The following is a 23229-nucleotide window of genomic DNA, read 5'->3' on the forward strand; positions in this document are numbered from 1 at the left end:
CTTCTTGATGTTTTCTCATAGATTAGTTGTTGTATTTCATTATTCTTGTAGGTTCATGACCCTCCTTGTTGTTCATAACAACAAGTGAATTGGTGAACAATAGAGGTACCTAAATGGAAGCTTGTTCTTCCTACCTCATGTATGAATTCTATGATACTTAGATAGCGTTTGGTATGCAGGAATGAGAGATGGAATGGAATGGATCATTACGAGGGAATGAAGAAAAGAGTGTTTGGTTGGTCGATGGAATGGAATCGTCCATTCCAAAATGCATTCCATTCCCTCAAAATCATTCCATCCGTCCCCCCTGTTTTTTTTCCCATTCCATTCCCTCTTCACCCTTTATTAACAACACCACAACCCACCACTGTTGCCACCACCCACCACCACCACCATCCACCACCGCCGCCTACCATCGTCACCCACCTCCGCCGCCACCCATCGCCGTCACCGCTACCAATGCCACCACCGCCAACTCCGACCACCACCGCCGTCGCCCACCGACGAAACCACCACTGCAACCATCGCCGCTACCGCCAACCGCCGCCACCCACCTTCGTCCCCACCGCCGCCACCCATCGTCGCCACTGCCACCTCCCGATCACTGCCGCCACCCACCTCCGCCACCACCGTCGCTGCCACTTTCGATCACCGCCACCACCCACTTCTACCACCACAACCCACCATCGCCGCTGCTACCTCCGATCACCACCGCCACCCACCTCCGCCACCACCTATCGTCGGCACCGCTACTACCTCCGACCACCTCCCCACCACCATCGTCACCGCCACCGCCACCACCACCATCGCCACCGCCGCCACCCACCTCGTTATCACCCACCACCACCCGCCGCCCTCACCACCTACCACCGCCGCTACCCACCGTCGCTGGTACAACTACCACCTATCACCACCCACCTTCATTGCCCACCACTGAGCACCACCATCCGATTTTATTTCTCCATCTTTTCTTGTCAACCAAATAACAAAAGGTAATGATTCATTCCATTCTTACATGGTAACCAAACAATACATGGAATGGTAATGATCAATTCCATTACTTCATCCATTCCATTACCTTGTCCATTCCATTCCACCGCCTATTCCATTACCTCATACCAAACATACCCTTAGAGTTCTAAATTGGTTGTGAATTGAACTCTTTAGGCAAAGAACCCGGATCGTCGAGCGGACAAGCCGGAGGGGATACACGGGGAAAGGGTGTGCTCTAAAGGTACGTGACTTTGGTCCCGTCATAATATGAATATGCGTTTAAATGTTAGTGTGTTAATAGTGTCGAAATGTAGAATATACGTTTGACGTGTCCAAGAAGTGGTGTAGTTCACTCGACACTCAAACAGGTCGAAATATTAGTCATAAACAGTTTGGTTCGACTTTAAGGTGAGGATTTCACATGACAACCAAACAGGTCAAAACTATGTTCATAAAATGATCTTGTGCATAGTAAAATTTTGAATATCATATTGCGCTAATGCTAGGTAGCAAATTAGCAATGAATGGGTACATTAAGCCAAGTATGAATCCGGGATATCGGGTCAATTGGTAGGAGTTAAATGTAAGACTCGTATAAAGTGATATGCTTGTAATTGTAGAAAACAAGCATGAAATTTGATTGCGAGCATAAATCCATGAAACGGTTCAGATACATCAAAAGTTACGAGCCCGGGATATGGGCGAATGAAACTAGAATGCCCAAGAAGTGTAGATTGACCAATATGCACCTTAGTTAATGGGGCGAATAATTGAATCATAGAATCTGTAGACTATTTGTTCGTAAACTATTTTTCATTAAGTGAAATCCACATGGTTAGATCCGTAATTTTAAAATGGACGTATAAGAAAAAGAATCGGCTAAAACGGACTTATAAATTGTAAGTTATGAAGGTTTGAAGTTGACAAAGGAATTATAAGTGCTGGGCAAATATGCAGCACCCAGCAACAATCTTTCTGCCGAAATAAAGCCGTCGCGCTACGCGATGACAAACTACTCAAGGCGTCGCGTGACGCGACAGCCGTCGCGGGCCGCGAAGGCTTACCTTTAATACGTCGCGGGGCGCGACAGCCCCCATCTGCAGAATTTTGTTGGTTTTTCATTGTTTATGCAATAGAACTTATACTTATTTGATTCTAAAATGTAAAAACTAACAGTTGCTGGGGTTTTGACTGTAGGATGCATGTTTTGTTGTGGATGTCGATCAAGCAAGGGAAATCAAGAACCGAACACAAGTTTTGAATGCTTCCACGCTAATCTAATTTAGCTAAACAATGTTGTTTTGTAAAATCTTTTAGATGTGAATGTTTTAAACTAGATGGTTAGTTATGTTAACTCGCTAAAACAATGTACATCTTTACTTATTAACTAAGTTTTTGCTAAATATGCATTTTATTTTTAAAAAGTGTGTATAATTATAATAAAATAATGGAAATATAAGATGATTGTTACACCACCTTAACAATTATAGCGCTATAGGAGTAATGCATCGCCCACGAGACTTGGGGTATTGTTAAATTAAACTATTTTACCTCCCATTAAACTATTTGGATTGGCTATTTTAACGCATTGGAAACTTGGGTTTGAACATATTGTTACACAATCTCAGCATACTAGTAACTTGCATATTGCTGTTCATGTTGGATACGAGCACGTTAAACAATTTTATTCTATGTTATGCTATGTATCAAACTTGTATACTCGCCTTGTCACACCCTGATTTCCACACGTTTCACCGGTGGGCCCGGAGGGGGATTACCGTGACGTACTTGGCAACAATATAGTCAACCCACACAATATTTAAATGCACAGCGGAAGCATAAGGATAGATATATTCCAACCATTAAATGTAATATCCAAGTATCACAAATAGTCGAATATAATCCACAGGGGATCAAAATAAAATAGGAATAATGTTCAACAGATAATGGCATCCCAAGCTTGCGAGACTCTAACGATGCTAAGGAGTGGCCAGCCTATTTCGCGTAGAACCTGCATTTAATCTTTTTGAGGAAAATACGTCAGTTTACACTGGTAAATACATTCAACCGACACTTTTGTAAAAGGTTTAATAAAATTGATTTGAATTCACAAGGCACAAACTCTTTATAACTTGGGATAATTTATCAATTAAATCTTGTAAAAGAATTACATGTTCACTATGCGTTCAGTCGCCCGGGTCGTGCCGGGTTTAAGGTTAATAGACACACCACATAGCCATGAAACCGTGGCGGGAAAACCAACGGCTATACTTTTATAAATATGGACACATTGTCGGGTGTACGCCTACACCCGCGTGTCAAGGTCGTGGCCATTTCGTAAAATGCTGCCAAGGATATCCGGGACATGGTCGTTAAGCTCCCAAAGGCGTAAAGCCAACAAAACAAATTTTTAAACGGGTCACATTGATAATACCCAATTACTAATGAGTTAGGGTCAATTGCCCGACCAAGCGGTATTTTATATACCGTAACCCAAGCCCGTATAACGGAAAATAAGTTAAAAGTATTTACCTGAGCAAGTAATAACCTCAATAAACAAATGCAAGTATCTTTTACTGGTCTCCTATTCTGGAAACGAAGGTTTAAAAAACCTATTAGAATCCTAAAGGGTCTTTAATTTAGCCTTAGCTTAGACCGGTTAGTTTCAAAGGATAACTACGGTTTAATCGCGTGAAAGGCGAAAACCGGGAATGGACTGTGGTTTGGACCCAACAAGTTTGAAGACTTGCTTTATATGGGTAATATAACCACATTCTGGATTTTGAAGTAAAAACGATAAGGTTTGACCCGTTTCGGCTAGTTTATGTAAACTAGTTACATAAACCGAACCGTGCGCGCAAATGGCGTAACGGGTAACCGTAAGAGTCCTACACAGGTTTCCTAAGTTAATATGCTTTAAAGAGGTTGTGGTATTAGTAGGATACCTTCCATTATGCCCATAATGAGTTTAATCCCAATGTACGCCCCGTAGGGGTATTTTGGTCTATTTAAAGATTATAAAAGAGATTTCCGAGTTCTACAGGAAATCTGAGTTTTCCGAATAGTTTATAAAGTTCAAAATACTTTATTTATTATTTAAAATCAGTAGCAACTGGAATCGGGTCAAAATACCATGTAGAACTCAAGTTATGTCTGAAAAAGGTATATTCGGTATTTACCGAATCAATGCCATAACCGTAGGTTATGAGCAGGTTAAAAATAAATAAAAATCTTTAAAAATTCGAAAATATTATTTTACATCAGTGTGTAAAAGGTTTGGTGTCGAAATTTGGGTTTAGATAGGCTTTATGCTAATTGCGCCGTTTAATTACCAAAGTTTCCGTAATTGCGCTATTTAGCATAACTCCTATTCTAGACCTCGGATTGACGTGAAATTTTAGAGACATGCTTAGAAATCAGTAACTAAGGTTATTGTCCTTTCACATGTCCAAAATTCTCGTTTTAAAGTAAAAAGGGCGTTATGGTCAACTTTTAAGCTTTTAACGGAAATGTGCAAAAGACTCGGACAAACAACGAACCGATCACAGAGGTTATACCATCATGTAACCTGGTCCTAAGAGAGTCCTAAGGCATATCTAAATCATACCATAACGGGTCAGAACTGAAGTCAAAGCAAAAGTCAAAGTTTTGCGACTTTCGGTTCCGAACCGGGTCAAAACAGTAAATGGTCGGATCAAACAAGATTAGACCACTTATAATATTTATTATCATGTTTTATGAGTGTCAAAACAGGTTACACGCCATCTACATTACTGATTATGCATAAAATCGAAAGTTAGCATTCTGTTGACTTTTTCTAAGCAAGTTTGACTCGACATTTGGACTAGCTATAGCGGGAATCAGAGGGTGCCCTTTTAAGGGTTTAATGCCCACATGATTACCAACATATAACTACCTTTGATTCGATTAATCACTGGACCATTTGTGATTAATTGTTAAGTCAATCGTTAATTACGACAGATTGACTTTTAAGCTATCTAAGCAAAACTTAACCAAGAAAGGGTGGAGCATACTTACAAGAGTCCTATGCACGACCAGGGATGCTAAGAGAGAGTGCTTGAGCTTCAGAAGTGATCAAGAAAGCAGTTGAAGGTGTGAAGAACAATGTTGCAACTTAAGGTCCTTTTATACTAGTTTAGGCACCTTAGATCTTTGACAACAATGCCTACAAGTGTTCTTGGATGATCAACAACTGTCCCTGAGTGCTAGGGGACGTTTAGGGGGCGCCCATGCTCTCAATAATGGCCCTAAGGTCGGTTAAAACACTCAACAGTGCTTCTGTCCGATTTTTCTGCATCAGGGTCATTGACGCGGCCCGCGTCCAAGACCATGCTACCTTTACGCGGCCCGCTTCAATCTCACTGTCAGAGCCCATATCTTCTACTGTCAATGCGGCCCGCGTAAGGTCCTTTGATACTTTCACGCGGCCTGCCTGAGACCAAAAAGTAAGATTTTTCAAATCTTTTCAATTATTACTGCTGGCCCTTGGCGATTCGAAGGGGCAACTTTGCACTTTGGGCCTCGTTTAATTTCGTACAAGGGCCCCGTGACTTTTACCCGCGACGTTAAGTCCCCGGTTAGTTTATTACTACCCGAAAAATCCTAACTTTCAAAGTTGACGCTTTTAACCCCTCGTATACGAATTTGATCATAACTTTCTCGTTTTAAAACGAAACTTCGCGAAATTTATATCGTACATTCTAGTGAGCGTAATTTACTGTTACAAAGTCTCGGGTTCGTCAAAGGGTCACTCAGAGGTATAACTTAAACATGTTGACACATTTAACCCCTGTAGTTTGTAATCTCTCACTTTCTTCCGCATTTCGTTCCGTACGATCCATGATTTATTCGTTTGAAGTTACGAGCATCATTTAGGGTTACTGTACAGTATATTTATCCCTCGTTGACATTTTGAACCCTCGGATTCATATACTTTCAATGTTTGTCAACTTTAGTCTTTATTTAGTATTTATTACCACATGTAAACCTATGACACGTGTCAATACATTATTGGATGCAAAATTTCGAGGTGTTACATCCTCACCCCCTTAAAAGAAATCTCGACCTCGAGATTTATTGAAATAAATGAGGGTACTTTTCTTTCATCGTGGACTCTACCTCCCACGTGTACTCGGGACCTCTACGGGCATCCCATTTTACCTTCACAATCGGTATATACTTCCTGCGAAGCTTCTTAACCTGTCGATCCTAGATCGACACAAGTTTTTCAACGAACTTTAAGCTCTCATCGATGTGTACATCTGTATGCGGTATAACCAGTGATTCGTCAGCGAAACACTTTTTCAGGTTACAGATGTGGAACACATTGTGGATACCACTGAGCTCTTCCGGTAAGTTTAATTTGTAGGCAACCGATCCGACACGTTCGATTACCTCGAAGGGTCCAATATATCTCGGGCTTAGTTTGCCTTTCTTACCGAATCGCATCACCCCCTTCCAGGGTGATACCTTAAGCAATACCTTGTCGCCTACTTCGAAATTCAAAGGCTTACGCTTCAAATCTGCATAGCTTTTCTGCCTATCACGGGCAGCTTTCAATCGATCGCGAATTTGGACAATCTTGTCCGTTGTTTCAAAAATTATATCAGGTCCTGTCATCTGGACATCTCCAACTTCTGCCCAACAAACGGGCATTCTACACTTTCTACCATATAGGGCTTCAAAAGGTGCAGCCTTAATGCTCGTATGGTAGCTGTTGTTATAGGAGAACTCGACCAATGGTAGGTGGTTATCCCAACTACCACCTAAGTCGATCGCACATGCACGAAGCATGTCTTCCAACGTTTGGATTGTACGCTCACTCTGTCCATCTGTCTGAGGGTGGTAAGCCGTACTGAAGTTCAAACGTGTGCCCAACAATTGTTGGAAACTTTTCCAAAAGTGTGACGTGTATCTGGTATCTCTGTCAGAGATAATAGACACAGGCACGCCATGAAGGGCTACAATCTTATCTACAAACAACTGGGCTAGTATATCGGAGCCATGAGTCTCCTTTATGGGTAGGAAATGTGCTGACTTGGTCAGTCTATCAAGTATTACCCATATTGTATCGTTTCCCTTCTTTGTCTTTGGCAACTTGGTGATGAAATCCATCGTCACCATATCCCACTTCCACTCGGGAAGTTCAGGCTGTTGTAGCAAGCCTGACGGCTTTTGATGTTCTGTTTTTACTTGTGCACAAGTCAAACACTTTGCTACGTAGGTGGCTATAGACTTTTTCAAGCCTATCCACCAAAAGTTTGCCTTCAAGTCCTGGTACATTTTATCAGCTCTAGGATGAACGGAATATCGGGAACTGTGGCATCCTGGAGGATAACGTCTCGAAGGCCTCCATAAACAGGAACCCATATCCTTCCATTTAATCTCAGAATTCCATCCTTGCCATAGGATAACTGCTCTTCAGTTACTCCTAGCTTTTCGTTTGGATAGTTAGCTTCTAACACAGCTTCCTTCTGTGCAGCTAACAATCGTTCATTCAGACTGTTCTTGATTTCAATGCTCTTAGCATTGACCCTTATTGGTTTCACTCTTTCTTTTCTGCTCAAGGCATCTGCGACTACGTTGGCCTTGCCTAGATGGTATCTTATTTCACAGTCATAATCGTTCAGAGTTTCCATCCAACGTCGCTGCCTCATATTCAAATCTTTCTGATTGAATAGGTGCTGGAGGCTTTTGTGATCGGAGTAGATCACAAATTTAATACCATACAAATAGTGTCTCCATAGCTTCAGTGCAGATACAACGGCACCCAACCCCAAGTCATGGGTGGTGTAATTCTTTTCATGCACCTTTAATTGTCGCGAAGCATAGGCAATCACCTTGCCCCTCTGCATAAGCACACAACCCATCCCGGTGTGCGATGCGTCACAATACACTACAAACTCTTCCATTCCTTTCGGCAATGTCAACACAGGAGCGTTGCTTAGTTTCTGTTTGAGAATATCAAAAGCTTCTTGCTGCTTAGGGCCCCAATTAAACTTTATATTCTTTCTAGTTAAAGAAGTTAGGGGTGCAACAATTCTTGAGAAATTTTCGATGAAGCGTCTGTAGTATCCTGCCAAACCTAGGAAACTGCGAATCTCCGTAGGTGTCTTCGGCTCCTGCCAATTCATGACGGCTTCAACCTTGGCGGGATCCACTTGGATACCACGCTCACTGACTACGTGTCCAAGGAATTGAACTTCTCATAGCCAAAATTCACATTTAGGGAACTTGGTATAAAGCTTTTCTTGATGAAGCAGTTTAAGAATACATCGAAGATGCTTCTCGTGGTCAGCTTGACTTTTTGAGTAGATGAGGATGTCATCGATGAAGACAATGACAAATTTATCCAAATACGGCTTGCAGACGCGATTCATGAGATCCATGAATGCGGCAGGTGCATTAGTGAGCCCAAAAGGCATCACTAGGAACTCGAAATGACCATAACGAGTCCTAAATGCAGTCTTGTGCACATCTGCGTCCTTGACCTTCAATTGATGGTAGCCTAACCTTAGGTCAATCTTGGAAAAGTAGCTCGCTCCTTGCAACTGATCGAACAGATCGTCGATCCTGGGCAAAGGATACCTATTCTTGATTGTAACTTTATTCAGCTCACGGTAATCGATGCATAGACGCATCGAACCATCTTTCTTCTTGACGAACAGGATTGGTGCTCCCCAAGGAGATGAACTTGGTCTAACAAAACCTTTGGCTAGCAGATCATCTAGCTGCGTCCTCAATTCTTTCATTTCAGTCGGCGCCAATCTATACGGTGCTCTTGCAATAGGCGCTGCTCCTGGAATGATGTCGATACTGAATTCCACCTGCCTATCTGGTGGCAAACCAGGCAGTTCTTCCGGGAAAACTTCAGGATAGTCAGAGATGACTGGGATGTCCTCAATCTTGGGTTTCTCCTCACCGATAATCACCTGTGCCATATAAATGACACATCCCTTCTTCAAACATCTGGATGCCTTTAGCATAGACACTTGCGCAGGCAATCCATGCCGAGTATCTCCCTGAATGGTAAGTGGTTCTCCAGACGGAGTCTTGATTACCACTTGTTTCTTGTTGCACACAATTTGGGCTTGGTTATGCGATAACCAATCCATACCCAATACTACGTCGAAACCAGCGAGTTTAAAGGGTAACAGGGATAAAGGAAATGAGTGATTCCTAATGGATATAACACATCCATCTAAAACTGTTGAGACTGTTTCCATAGTCCCATCAGCTAACTCTACCTCAAAATTCACATTCAAGGCTTTAACAGGCAATTTTAATAGCTCACAAAACTTATTATCCACGAAGGATTTATCTGCTCCAGAATCAAATAATACTCTTGCGAATACATCATTAATGAGAAACGTACCGGTTATGACGTTGTCGTTCTGGATAGCCTCTTGAACATTCATCTGAAAGACCCTGGCATTGGTCTTTTTCCCCTCTTCAGCCTTCTTCACTATCTTCGGGCAGTTAGTCTTGATGTGCTCTTTTTCGTTGCAACTATAATAAGTTGCATCCTTGAGTTTCTTGCACTCAAGAGTCCTATGCTCAGAGGACTTGCAAATCCCACATGCCTTCGACTGGGATTTCTGCTCATACCTGCACCTTCCGAAGTGGTGCTTCTTGCAAACATTACACTTGGGCCTATCGCCCGACTGTCGATCATTCTTCTTGGTCTCTGATCCCTTATTGTGGTCACGATTCCCGCGATGCTTCTTGCTTGACTTACGTGAATCATCATCTTCACATTCCTCTTTTCAGTATCAACATTTCTCAGAGATCTCTGTCTCACTGCATCCAGTGTGAGAGACAGAGATATATCTGCCACGGTCTAAATGTAGCAGGCCTAGAAGCCTTCACGCTAGCTTTTATCTCTGGGGCCAAACCCCCAATGAAACGCGCGATCCGTTTGGGTTCCAGGGTCACAAGGTACGGAACCAGTCTTGATAGGGTGTTGAAACTCGTGAGGTATGCCTGGCAGTCCAGGTTCTTCATGACCAGTGATAGGAAATCCGACTCTATCTTCTCAACCTCGTGCTGAGGGCAGTAGTTTTCTTTGATAAGAGCAATAAATTCCTCCCATGACATGCTATACAAAACAGCCTTCCCTGAGGCTTGAACCAATGATCTCCACCACGCTAGTGCTTCACCCTTAAATGACTGGGATACAAACTTCACCACATCCCTCTCAGCACAACCACTAATGTCCACCACGGTGTCCATTTTGTCTAGCCAGGTCATGCAATCCACAGCGCCCTTTTCCCCAGTAAAATCTCGGGGCTTGCAAGAAACGAAATACTTATATGTGCAACCCTTGGCGCGAGGTGCATTATCAAACAATTTATTCTTAGGACGGACACTATTCTCGTTCGATGAGTGCCGATCTTCGTCCTTCTTAGGCTTAGACTGGGTCGAGGGTGGTTTGCTGTGATGCTCAGAATGGGTTTTTGGTTTAGAGTGTGGTGCAGATCGGGTCCTGCTTCGAGACTCGCTATACTCTTCATATTGCCGATCTAAGGCAGTCTTAACAGTGTCGTCTACTAAAGCTTTCAATTCAGCGCCCATTATATTAATCTGGGCATTATCATTGTCATCCTCCTTTGATTGACTATTAACTCCATTTGGGTCAGCCATTGAGATCTTGATCTGCTACAAGGAATATGACAGAATTTTATTTAGGAGTTTATTATGGAATTGTCTTTTATGGCAATTCATTAACCATGGTAAACATAGACCATATTTGGTTAATTTGTTACTCACTTTCATTTAGGATTTGAATATAACCTATCCTAATTACAAACAATATTGTTAGTGGCATAAAAGCCTAGTCACAAGGACGTTTTATATATTATCAGCCAGGATTTCAGAGAATCAAGGCATGAAGGTTTGAACCACAGTTCTTTTACCTTTTTCTGACAGGGAGTCATAGACTATAACTGTCTTTTGTCTTATATAACAATAAGTATGACCCGTAGGCACTACATCACTAATGGATGTTTGATAAGTGATCATCTTAATTGATGATTTCACCCATGATTTATAAATCATTAACTTAGGTCTTGGAATCCTTTGAAGGATTCTTATATAAGAATGACGCGTGTGATTTTAACGAATCACATCTGCCAAGAATGTTAATATGTTTACAGAGGTTAACAGGAATCTGAATCCTTTTACTCGGGTCTTACCATCTTGGCCGGGTCTTATAATGACACCAGGCTAGGTCTCACCATTAAGATTCTTTATTTAGGCAGACTTATTTAAAAGGAATGATTTTTAATTTATTTCATATAATAATGTATTAAAATGACAAAAATGAAATTTATAAACTTAACATTCCATTAATCATAATAATGATTACACACTGCCCTAAACGGGACTTTCAATTGACAAATACCTACGCAGAGGTTTACAGAAAACAAGTCCACGCAGGGACCAAATACAAGGATAGATGTCCGCACAGGGACAAAAAGATAAGTCCACGCAGGGACTGAAAGGAAATTGTCCACGCAGGGACTACACACAATAAATGTCCACACACGGACTTGATTTAAAATAGGAATTACAATATAACATATAAGGACTAATGATCTCGCTTCTTCTTCCCTTTTAACAGGTTTGCTAGGCCTTTAAGGAATCCACGATTGTTCTTGTGTTCTTGCTCAAAGTCTCGTTCTACCCTATTTAAACGGTGAAGGATTTCTTCCTGCTCCGGTGGGGAAAAACGTGGCTGCTGCGACGGTTGTTGAACCGGAGTTCTAGTGGGTATTGGGTACCCTTGAGTTGAGTGTCCCCTTCCCCAAGGTGTTTCATAAGGTATTTCAGGATGACGGACGTAGTAATTTGCCGCCGCTTCTATGTATGGGTCACCACCCATATAGTTGTAGTGAGTGTGAGTTGGCTGCTCAAATGGATTGTACGCGGTGGAGCCGGCGTACGCAGGTATCGGGTTATCGTAGCCGAATGGTGGCGGAGGTGGTGCAACTGGTGCAGAATTCACCTCTGCATGGTGGTTCGAAGGTTCACCCATTTGCGGGTCTTCAGGCAGTGGCGGAAAATGACTTGCACTCGAGTGGCGAGGGGTGCTAAAGTGAAATTCCCCTCCTCGTGTGGACATCCGCGCGCCTGATCTCCTATGCCTTGGCGGATCTGGAGGTGCTTGATGAACTGGTGGCGGTGGAGGCGGTGGCGTAACTGCCACGAAACGCGAATCCTCGGAAGGATCCTACTGCTGCTGTTGCTGCTGGTGGTGATGAATGGTGAGAGGGTGTAAAGTACCATTCGCACTGGTTAAACCTCGCCTGGTAACTGTCGGGACCTTGATAGAGTGTTCCGTGAAAGGATGACCCGTCGGAGATCTCGATAGGATGATTGGGAGTACCTCGTGCAGGCTCGACGGGATCTGTGTCCTCGTCCATATCCATCGCATTATCCTCGGAGAAATGGTCTTCAGGTCCTAAAGGGTTAAAACCTACTGGTTCTTGGACATAATCAGCCGGGTTGAACTGGCCTTGGAAGAAAGGAGTAGGGTCGACATTGGAACGGTGCGAAACAGAACGCTGGAGAGGTATAAACGAAGGTTGAGGGTTACTGGGCTCGTTCTCCGAATTTGGTCCAAAAGAGTGACGGTATGAAGGTGTCGAACTGTGTGAGGTAGACCGTCTTGCGGGCTCAAAGAGGTTCCTCCTACGCCTCTGAGGTTCTTTGCTCCTTGTGCTGGAAGGAGCTCGCATATGTGAAGGTCCGGCCTCGTGATCATTGTGAGTAGTGATCGGTCCTTTGCCTCTTCCTCCTCTTCTAATTGCTGGTGGCATCTTTCCTGCTTAAATAGTTTTAAATCAACAATAAACAATAAAAGACAAACTAGAACCACAATTCGAATTTGTCCTATGTTCTTGTCTAGACTCGAGTATGTGCAATTGTGTCATTGAGATTAAACACATAAGGATAGTGTTTAATTCACTCAACGTTGGCTCTAATACCAACCTGTCACACCCCGATTTCCACACGTTTCACCGGTGGGCCCGGAGGGGGATTACTGTGACGTAGTTGGCAACAATATAGTCAAACCACACAATATTTAAATGCACATCGGAAGCATAAGGATAGATATATTCCAACCATTAAATGTAATATCCAAGTATCACAAATAGTCGAATATAATCCACAGGGGATCAAAATAAAATAGGAATAATGTTCAACAGATAATGGGATCCCAAGCTTGCGAGACTCTAACGATGCTAAGGAGTGGCCAGCCTATTTCGCGTAGAATCTGCGTTTAATCTTTTTGAGGAAAATACGTCAGTTTACACTGGTAAATACATTCAACCTACACTTTTGTAAAAGGTTTAATAAAATTGATTTGAATGCACAAGGCACAAACTCTTTATAACTTGGGATAATTTATCAATTAAATCTTGTAAAAGAATTACATGTTCACTATGCGCTCAGTTGCCCGGGTCGTGCCGGGTTTAAGGTTAATAGACACACCACATAGCATAAAACCGTGGCGGGAAAACCAACGGTTATACTTTTATAAATATGGACACATTGCCGGGTGTACGCCTACACCCGCGTGTCAAGGTCGTGGCCATTTCGTAAAATGCTGCCAAGGATATCCGGGACATGGTCATTAAGCTCCCAAAGGCGTAAAGCCAAGAAATTTTTTTTTTAAATGGGTCACATTGATAATACCCAACTACTAATGAGTTAGGGTCAATTGCCCGACCAAGCGGTATTTTATATACCGTAACCCAAGCCCGTATAACGGAAAATAAGTTAAAAGTATTTACCTGAGCAAGTAATAACCTCAATAAGCAAATGCAAGTATCTTTTACTGGTCTCCTATTCTGGAACGAAGGTTTAAACAACCTATTAGAATCCTAACGGGTCTTTAATTTAGCCTTAGCTTAGACCGGTCAGTTTCAAAGGATAACTACGGTTTAATCGCGTGAAAGGCGAAAACCAGGAATGGACTGTGGTTTGGACCCAACAAGTTTGAAGACTTGCTTTATATGGGTAATATAACCACACTCTGGATTTTGAAGTAAAAACGATAAGGTTTGACCCGTTTCGGCTAGTTTATGTAAACTAGTTACATAAACCGAACCGTGCGCGCAAATGACGTAACGGGTAACCGTAAGAGTCCTACACAGGTTTCCTAAGTTAATATGCTTTAAAGAGGTTGTGGTATTAGTAGGATACCTTCCATTATGCCCATAATGAGTTTAATCCCAATGTACGCCCCGTAGGGGTATTTTGGTCTATTTAAAGATTATAAAAGAGATTTCCGAGTTCTACAGGAAATCTGAGTTTTCCGAACAGTTTATAAAGTTCAAAATACTTTATTTATTATTTAAAATCAGTAGCAACTGGAATCGGGTCAAAATACCATGTAGAACTCAAGTTATGTCCGAAAAGGGTATATTCGGTATTTACCGAATCAATGCCATAACCGTAGGTTACGAGCAGGTTAAAAATAATTAAAAATCTTTAAAAATTCCAAAATATTATTTTACATCAGTGTGTAAAAGGTTTGGTGTCGAAATTTGGGTTTAGATAGGCTTTATGTTAATTGCGCCGTTTAATTACCAAAGTTTCCGTAATTGCGCTATTTAGCATAACTCCTATTCTAGACCTCGGATTGACGTGAAATTTTAGGGACATGCTTAGAAATCAGTAACTAAGGTTATTGTCCTTTCACATGTCCAAAATTCTCGTTTTAAAGTAAAAAGGGCGTTATGGTCAACTTTCAAGCTTTTAACGGAAATGTGCAAAAGACTCGGACAAACAACGAACCGGTCACAGAGGTTATACCATCATGTAACCTGGTCCTAAGAGAGTCCTAAGGCATATCTAAATCATACCATAACGGGTCAGAACTGAAGTCAAAGCAAAAGTCAAAGTTTTGCGACTTTCGGTTCCGAACCGGGTCAAAACAGTAAATGGTCGGATCAAACAAGCTTAGACCACTTATAATATTTATTATCATGTTTTATGAGTGTCAAAACAGGTTACACGCCATCTACATTACTGATTATGCATAAAATCGAAAGTTAGCATTCTGTTGACTTTTTCTAAGCAAGTTTGACTTGACATTTGGACTAGCTATAGCGGGAATCAGAGGGTGCCCTTTTAAGGGTTTAATGCCCACATGATTACCAACATATAACTACCTTTGATTCGATTAATCACTGGACCATTTGTGATTAATCGTTAAGTCAATCGTTAATTACGACAGATTGACTTTTAAGCTATATCTAAGCAAAACTTAACCAAAAAAGGGTGGAGCATACTTACAAGAGTCCTATGCACGACCAGGGATGCTAAGAGAGAGTGCTTAAGCTTCAGAAATGATCAAGAAAGCAGTTGAAGGTGTGAAGAACAATGTTGCAACTTAAGGTCCTTTTATACTAGTTTAGGCACCTTAGATCTTTGACAACAATGCCTACAAGTGTTCTTGGATGATCAACAACTGTCCCTGAGTGCTAGGGGACGTTTAGGGGGCGCCCATGCTCTCAATAATGGCTCTAAGGTCGGTTAAAACACTCAACAGTGCTTCTGTCCGATTTTTCTGCATCTGGGGCATTGACGCGGCCCGCGTCCAAGACCATGCTACCTTTACGCGGCCCGCTTCAATCTCACTGTCAGAGCCCATATCTTCTACTGTCAATGCGGCCCGCGTAAGGTCCTTTGATACTTTCACGCGGCCCGCCTGAGACCAAAAAGTAAGATTTTTCAAATCTTTTCAACTATTACTGCTGGCCCTTGGCGATTCGAAGGGGTAACTTTGCACTTTGGGCCTCGTTTAATTTCGTACAAGGGCCCCGTGACTTTTACCCGCGCCGTTAAGTCCCCGGTTAGTTTATTACTACCCGAAAAATCCTAACTTTCAAAGTTGACGCTTTTAACCCCTCGTATACGAATTTGATCATAACTTTCTCGTTTTAAAACGGAAATTCGCGAAATTTATATCGTACATTCTAGTGAGCGTAATTTACTGTTACAAAGTCTCGGGTTCGTCAAAGGGTCACTCAGAGGTATAACTTAAACATGTTGACACATTTAACCCCTGTAGTTTGTAATCTCTCACTTTCTTCCGCATTTCGTTCCGTACGATCCATGATTTATTCGTTTGAAGGTACGAGCATCATTTAGGGTTACTGTACAGTATATTTATCCCTCGTTGACATTTTGAACCCTCAGATTCACATACTTTCAATGTTTGTCAACTTTAGTCTTTATTTAGTATTTATTACCACGTGTAAACCTATGACACGTGTCAATACATTATTGGACGCAAAATTTCGAGGTGTTACACGCATTTGCTTTTGCATTGAACTCTATTTTAATACACGTTGCAAGTTTGATAGACAAGATGATGCTAGGTGAAGAAACAAGATTTAGGTGGACTTAGAAACACATTTAGATAAATCTATTTTGTCAATGTATCTTTGAAACAATGCTGTCTTATTTGATTTTTGTATGACGTTTTTAGCAATTTTATGAAATTTGAATTTAATATATATTGTCACATAGAGTTATGAACTTTTGAGCAATTTGTTCGTCTCATTTCGATGTTTCCGCCATCGGTTGGGGTGTGACAGCTATTGGGTGTGGAGGAATCCCGTCATTTGGGGATGGGTCTCCACATAGGCGGCTATGTTATCGGAAGGTTATCATCTCACTTTGGGGATGGGCCTAGGTTGTGGGTGATATGTCTCCCATTTTTTTTGTTAAATAATATGCAATAATATAAAAGTAAAATTAAATTAAACACTAAAGTTAATAATTTACATGACATTAAAAATATAGAATATTAACTCAAATAAAAAAATACTTTGGGGATGGGCCTAGGTCGTCATTGGGTTCGTTGTGGTTCTAAATGTATCCCACCAAGTCCGCTTTAAGGTTTTTATGTATATACTCATTATGTAGCGAGAACTTGTTTAAATCTTGTTGCTCCTAACTTACCGAAACATAATTCTCGTTAATCGCATTTTCGTCGTACTCACAAATTGCTCTACCTTCGTCTTCGATGATCATATTATGCATCATGATATAGGGGGTGAGTTTTTTTTTTTTTTTTTTTTTTTTTTTTTTGTAAAAAAATGAACGGGTTGAAAGGTGTTTTTTTTAAATAGCTGTTGGACAATGACATTAAATGCACATTGGAGCGTCCCCGTCGTCCCTTGGGCGACGTTTGTGCCGCGACAAGTCCCAAGGGGGCAGTGTAGCCGAGCCTGACGGTCCGAAACATCCCGGAGCCGTCCCCATACCGGATAGCCTGACATTATGGCAGATTTGGGGAGCACGAAATTTTCAAAGGAAAACGAACTTCAGTTCACGAATTGGGTAATTAGTAAAGTCATTCCAATGACTTCCTTTGGGTCAATCATAGAATTTTGACTAGGGCCGGTGGATAAATTATATAATATATTTTAACTAATTTAACTAATATATACAATATTAAAATCAAGTGTTATATTTATTTTGATACTAGTGGGATGCCCGCGCGTTGCGGCGGGTGTGTGAGTCTAACAACCCCTCGTGATAGATTGTGCAAATGGCGGACCCATAAATTATTGTTGGGGGTGCGAATGAGTGGTTCAAGCATATTTTCAAGGGGTGCGAACACTATTTTTTTTCAAGGGGTGCGCCCGCCCACCCTGGGCTTCACTTAGGTCCACCCATGTGTGCAATACTTCTATGGAAAAGAAGATGCAGCATCAGAATCGTCTATCTCGCATCTTGTCACTTCTTGAGTTGTTATAACTTTAAGGTACTAAATATTCACGCACGTTTGCTACATGTCCACATGCGAAGATGGAACATATACATGTCCTATAATCGCATTATACGTTTTATTATATATAAATAATATAAAGTATGCTTTAAGAACTTGAAAAACTATCAAATTAAGGACTCTAATAAATGGAATCATGTAGTGAGTCAGTCATGCATGCATTTGACATACGAATCAAAACTTTTGACTTGCTGGGTCATATCTTGTTAATTATGCTCTTTAAAAAGAATTAAAAATATCTTTATTCTTTTCAACGATTTGAACGTAAATAAAACACTAAAACTACATTATATCACAAAATTGTTGGCAGCATAAAAAGAGAAATAGGGCAAAAAAAAGAAGTGAAAAGTGACTTAGAGTCTTAGACAATAGCTCCACCATGGACGTCAACTCAGTAAAGCTTTTCTGGCCCTTTTAGCTTGTTATCATCTAAGAGATTGACTGAGAAGCGAGTAAATTAAAGAATAAATAGATCTCCTTGTACATTAAACAAGAAAATGTTTTAAAGTAAGACATACCCAAAAATATGTCTAAAGCAACCAAATGCAAATATGGATAAGGAGTATAGTGTGGTTGAACAGCAGACTTTTAACCCATAGTTGGACCTTCATACACAGAGCAACATCGAAGTCCATATCAACTTTATGAGCGTAGGCCTTTGAAAGTCCATATACTGGTGTCAAACAACAGCCTTGTAGCCCAACAACATTTCCAGGGATCTTTACCAGTGCCCACGGACTACATGCCTCAGCCTTCTTGTCTGCACCAGCAGCCTTGAAACCCCAACTTGGGGCCTTCAACTGCAGTGTAAAGGGCCAGTTAAACCAAAATCCATATCCAATTCGCAATTGACAGTACATTTGGCTTTAAAAGTCAAACTGCGGCTCATCTATCAGGTCCATATAATAATTTCAATAACTATAAAAGATTTAAAAGAAACTTAAATTCACTAAATTTTTGTTCAATTGAATGATACATATATCATATCATAATTTCTTGTTAATTATGCTCTTTAAAAAGAATTAAAAAGAAAGACAAAACAACTTAAGTATACCTTGATTCATGGCTTCCAAACTTCTATCTTCCCCGTAGATGCTTGACTCAAAGTTGGTCATGGCTTCCCTACCATTACATTGTTAAATGATGATCTGAAATGTCATTAAACACATTAACTTTCAAAGATTATGTAATTAAAGAATTACAAGACTCCTGTAGCTTCCACTTCATTGTCGAATAATCCAAAGAAGACATGCCTGCAAACCAAGCTTGTAAATAAAATCTGCCATTAGCACAATTAGTATAAGAAAACTATTGTTACATCAAGTATGTATCTCATCTATCAAATATCATGATCATGAACAATTCCTTACTTTTTCCCTAGAAGCTGATCCATACGCGCCACCCATCTGCCAATTTATGAAGAGTCACTCTTTAATATTTCGAGCTTCCTCTAAAGAATCTGGTGCCCTTCCTACGCAATATATGAAATTACAAATGAATTCTTCTTTTAAAAGATTGTTTGCCTATTTCATAACAAAGTAATATTGATTTTTAACCATAATCTGCTATTAACACTATTAAAAAAAGTGAAAAAGAAACAAAATGTAATTATGGGTCAACGCAGTTCATTCTAGCCTGTACTAAAAATGACCAGGAACAACTTAGACCCGGTTTAACCCATTAATCCTACTACATACTCCCTGTATTAGCAACAACAATCAGAATCAACTTGAATATAAGCAAAAGCTATGTAATAAAATCAAATAGACTTCTAAAAGGGCACCTTGTCAAAAACACAGATGAAGCTTTTCAAGGGTTCTTCAAAATTTCCTAGTAAAGCAGCAATGACTCGATTAATTCGAACTAAAATTCAGTAGGCAATTGAATGTTGTCAATCAGAATCCTAGATGATGACTCGATCAGAACCCAAGACGACGACAAACCATCGCCAAACATTAGTAGTTACCAATCAAAACTGGGATTTGATACGATAATTTAATCCCTTTTGTTTCACAACTCAAAATTGAAAATCATACCTGTGGTCCGCCGAATGTGTTGAATAATCTTGCCTTCGTTCATCTTCAATCGGTCTGCAAGCAACAACCATCGCGTCAGACAGTGGTAGTGGGGTTGGCAACGACGGTGATGACAATGGTGGTGAAGGGAAACCTCACACCTCTCCTTTATAACAATCTGATGAAACTGGATATAAATGGATGAAAACTTAGTCGTTTGTGCGGTTCGTCTTCTTCACCGGGAGAATTAGGGTTGCTGCCATCCAATCGTCAAGAATTGATTTCAATGATGTGACCTAATTGATTGTTTTACTAATTGCAGTGACGCTTTGAGTCATCTTATTCAGGTGTAGGCTTGATTATGGGCGTAATCCATTGAATTGGGGGGCAAAATTGGGAGAAGATGATGAAAGAACAGGGAATAAGGCATGACTCTTCGTCTGCTATCTTAAAATTTCAGGGGTAAATTACTTTTTAGTACATAGGAGATGTATTATATAGTTATATAGATACGTGACGTAATTATATACTAACCCTTTGAATATTCAACACGTGTATCACGTCTTATGCATATATTAATGTTGTTTTTGAAAGAAAGTAAAAGGTTGGTGAAGGGACAAAGGTTATGTCATTGTGTCATGGGTAAGCATCTCAACTAACTACCACTCCAAAAAAGCTGGCAAACACATGGAAAATGTGATAGTTTTGCCATAAAAAATCAAGATTCAATATATATTTATTTATTTTTCTCTTCAAAAAATTTAAAGTTGCACTGAAAGGTTTACCATTAGATGTTGCTAAGACATCAGGTTATTATAACATGTGGTGAGCCAATTGAGAGAGACACATGTTGGTTCATCTGGAGAGAAATGAATGAGAAGACCTTCAATTACAATTGTCCGTCTATACTCGAAATTCTTGAGGAATACGTTTGAGTGGGTAAAAAATAGGTCGAAACTATCCGTCTTTGAGTGGAACATGTGGTGTAACTGTGATCTCACAACCTTCCCCGGTGCTTGAAACTCTAGCTTTGTATATTGTTATAATTTGGCTTCTAGTTCTAGCTCCCTACTAGTTGCCGCACCTATTGATAGAACTTCCACTATTAAAAAAATGCATTCTATATGTTTACATGTAGAATTTGGGAAAATTTCCGTCTAACAAAAATAAATAACAATTTGAAAATTAAAGTTTTAGAGGAAATGATGACTTGCTTAGAAGGTAACAAAAAAAAACTTATTAATGTATCAATAATATTCATCTTCCTGTTATCTCTTAGCTCTTTCTCACTAAAATTGTCAACCATCATACCACGCTATTCATACCTTTAAAAGTCGCACCATATATATGGATCCATGTTTTTTTTTGTTTTCGTATCTATTCATTCCCCTTTCTTCTTTGTGCATAACGAGATTGGTTATGTATTTGAAAATTCAATCGATCATCAATCATTAGAAAACAAATATACTAGAAGCTTTTTGTTTCTAGCATAGATTTTAACTGTAATTTAATGAAATGAGGTTAATGGTCCGATGAGTTTATGAGTAAGTTCGTATGCGTATTTGATTATGTTTAATAATTACTAAAATTCGTTATGCTAATCGAACCACAAATACTTGTACTTCCTAAGATTTTATATGATTGACAATGTAACTATCATCGGGGTAATAGGATGCTTGAACCCATGGAAGACAATATTGAAGTTTTAAAATCAAGACAAAATTAGATTCATTAACATAACGTTAAATAATCTAACACAACCACCCAACAAGTCAGGGGATGTGATGAGACACTCATCATTTATACAATAAATGCATCAATTGGTGTATAAACTCGAATAGTATCTAACATCTAATTCTTATAGGTGTAAGGTTAGATGGTATTTAGGTGTAACAATTGTTACTAAAAAATCTAAGCCTTTACAAACTCACCTCAAAGGGAAATGTGAATATTTATTGTATCCTCGTTCAATATTGAATCATCACACTCGTTAATCAATTTACCCTTTATTTACTCTTATGTCATAGTATTCTTACGAGACATAACCATCCTGTTAAGACTAACAATGTTGCTTGTTATTATGGAGTTATCTTCCTATGTGAATCGATCAAAATTTTATTTTGTGTATAAATACTCTTTGTATATATCGTTTTAGTCTATTAAAGTAAAAATGATTTAGTCTTAAAATATCTAAATTACATGTTCGGGTAGAGAGGTCCATTTGCACATGTTGGATCGGGTGCACCCCATTATGTTGTGGCCACACAACACCAATACTGAATGATACAATGACATATGGGTGATTAGCGATTTGCATATAGCCATGTGTCATGACACGTGGCAATCAATGATTTGCTATACTTCCATTCTTTTCATAAATTTGAATGAAATTCATTTTAAAATCCGTAAGTGATGGTCCACATGTCCACAAATCAGGGTGGTGACATGGGATGTGGATTGAATGTGAATCAATAACAAATACTTTTAATCTTTTATACCATCTAAGTTAAAATATAATATTAATCTATTTTATCTATTTTTGTAATTTTTTATGTTATCAAAATATGAAATAAAATATTTTGGAGCAAAAACTAGGAAATGAGATTTTATAAGAATTTTCTTATAATCTCGTCTAATCACTTCAGGTGGTCATGCCCAACCGTTTCAACCGCTATGATCATTAACAAGTCTGTTCAAATAGAGGTCGTTCAAATGACATTGATAGCTCTGGTTCTTAGACTACCCGTTATGCACTTCTTTAATCCCTAACTGACACTTTAGCGTCACATCAACATCTCCTCTCATCCTCAATCTCGTCCCTCAACCTATGTTATACTTGTCATACACCCCTCTCCTTTTTTAAATATTATTTTAAACATGTAATGATTAAAATTAAATTAACACATTTATTAATTAAAATTAAAAAAATCATTAAAAAACTACACAATTAAATAAAAATATTTATAAAATAAAAATAAAAAAACAAAAACACGCATCTACTAAAATTTAGAAAATACACAAACTAACATAGAAATTAACATCAATCGTCATTTGACCAATCCGAGTCGTAATCGTCATCGTATGAATAAAAGCATCGATAGTCTCATTTGTCATAATACCAAACATCTATATTGGCTTCGTTATGGTATCGTACGAAACCTTCTATAATGGGTAATCTAGGATCTGGTAGCTAATCTTCATTGACTTGACCATCATACGGAGCGTTGTCTTGTTTGATCATCATAGCATTGTTTGGTTCGACCACCGAAACGTTTTCCAACTAGACCTATGGAATGTTTTCAGCTACATCTTGTTGTGGCAGTTTCGAAACCAAGAAAATATTACAACATTGGTTATTCCTCAAAACAAACAAGAATCCAAAACAAAAAA

At 39.7% G+C, this 23229-nt stretch overlaps 1 long non-coding RNA gene across 5 annotated transcripts; it reads right to left on the reverse strand.

Moving 5' to 3' along the window:
* Window positions 1–18049: 18049 nt before the first annotated feature.
* Window positions 18050–20311, reverse strand: LOC110902200. 5 transcript variants are annotated; one of them, XR_002571046.2, is made up of 6 exons: window positions 20001–20311; window positions 19861–19914; window positions 19608–19654; window positions 19195–19295; window positions 18879–19089; window positions 18272–18624 (listed from the first exon to the last, which is right to left on the reverse strand). It is a non-coding gene; the product is annotated as an uncharacterized LOC110902200 (long non-coding RNA). The 5 variants fall into 5 exon arrangements; XR_004871462.1 differs by lacking the exon at window positions 19608–19654 and adding an exon at window positions 18050–18265 and having other exon boundaries at window positions 18343–18624; window positions 19861–20310; XR_002571047.2 differs by lacking the exon at window positions 19608–19654.
* Between the last annotated feature and the right edge of the window lie 2918 nt (window positions 20312–23229).

Source organism: Helianthus annuus, chromosome 2 (genome assembly GCF_002127325.2).
Source record: "Helianthus annuus cultivar XRQ/B chromosome 2, HanXRQr2.0-SUNRISE, whole genome shotgun sequence".
In the NCBI taxonomy this organism is placed as follows: Eukaryota; Viridiplantae; Streptophyta; class Magnoliopsida; order Asterales; family Asteraceae; genus Helianthus; species Helianthus annuus.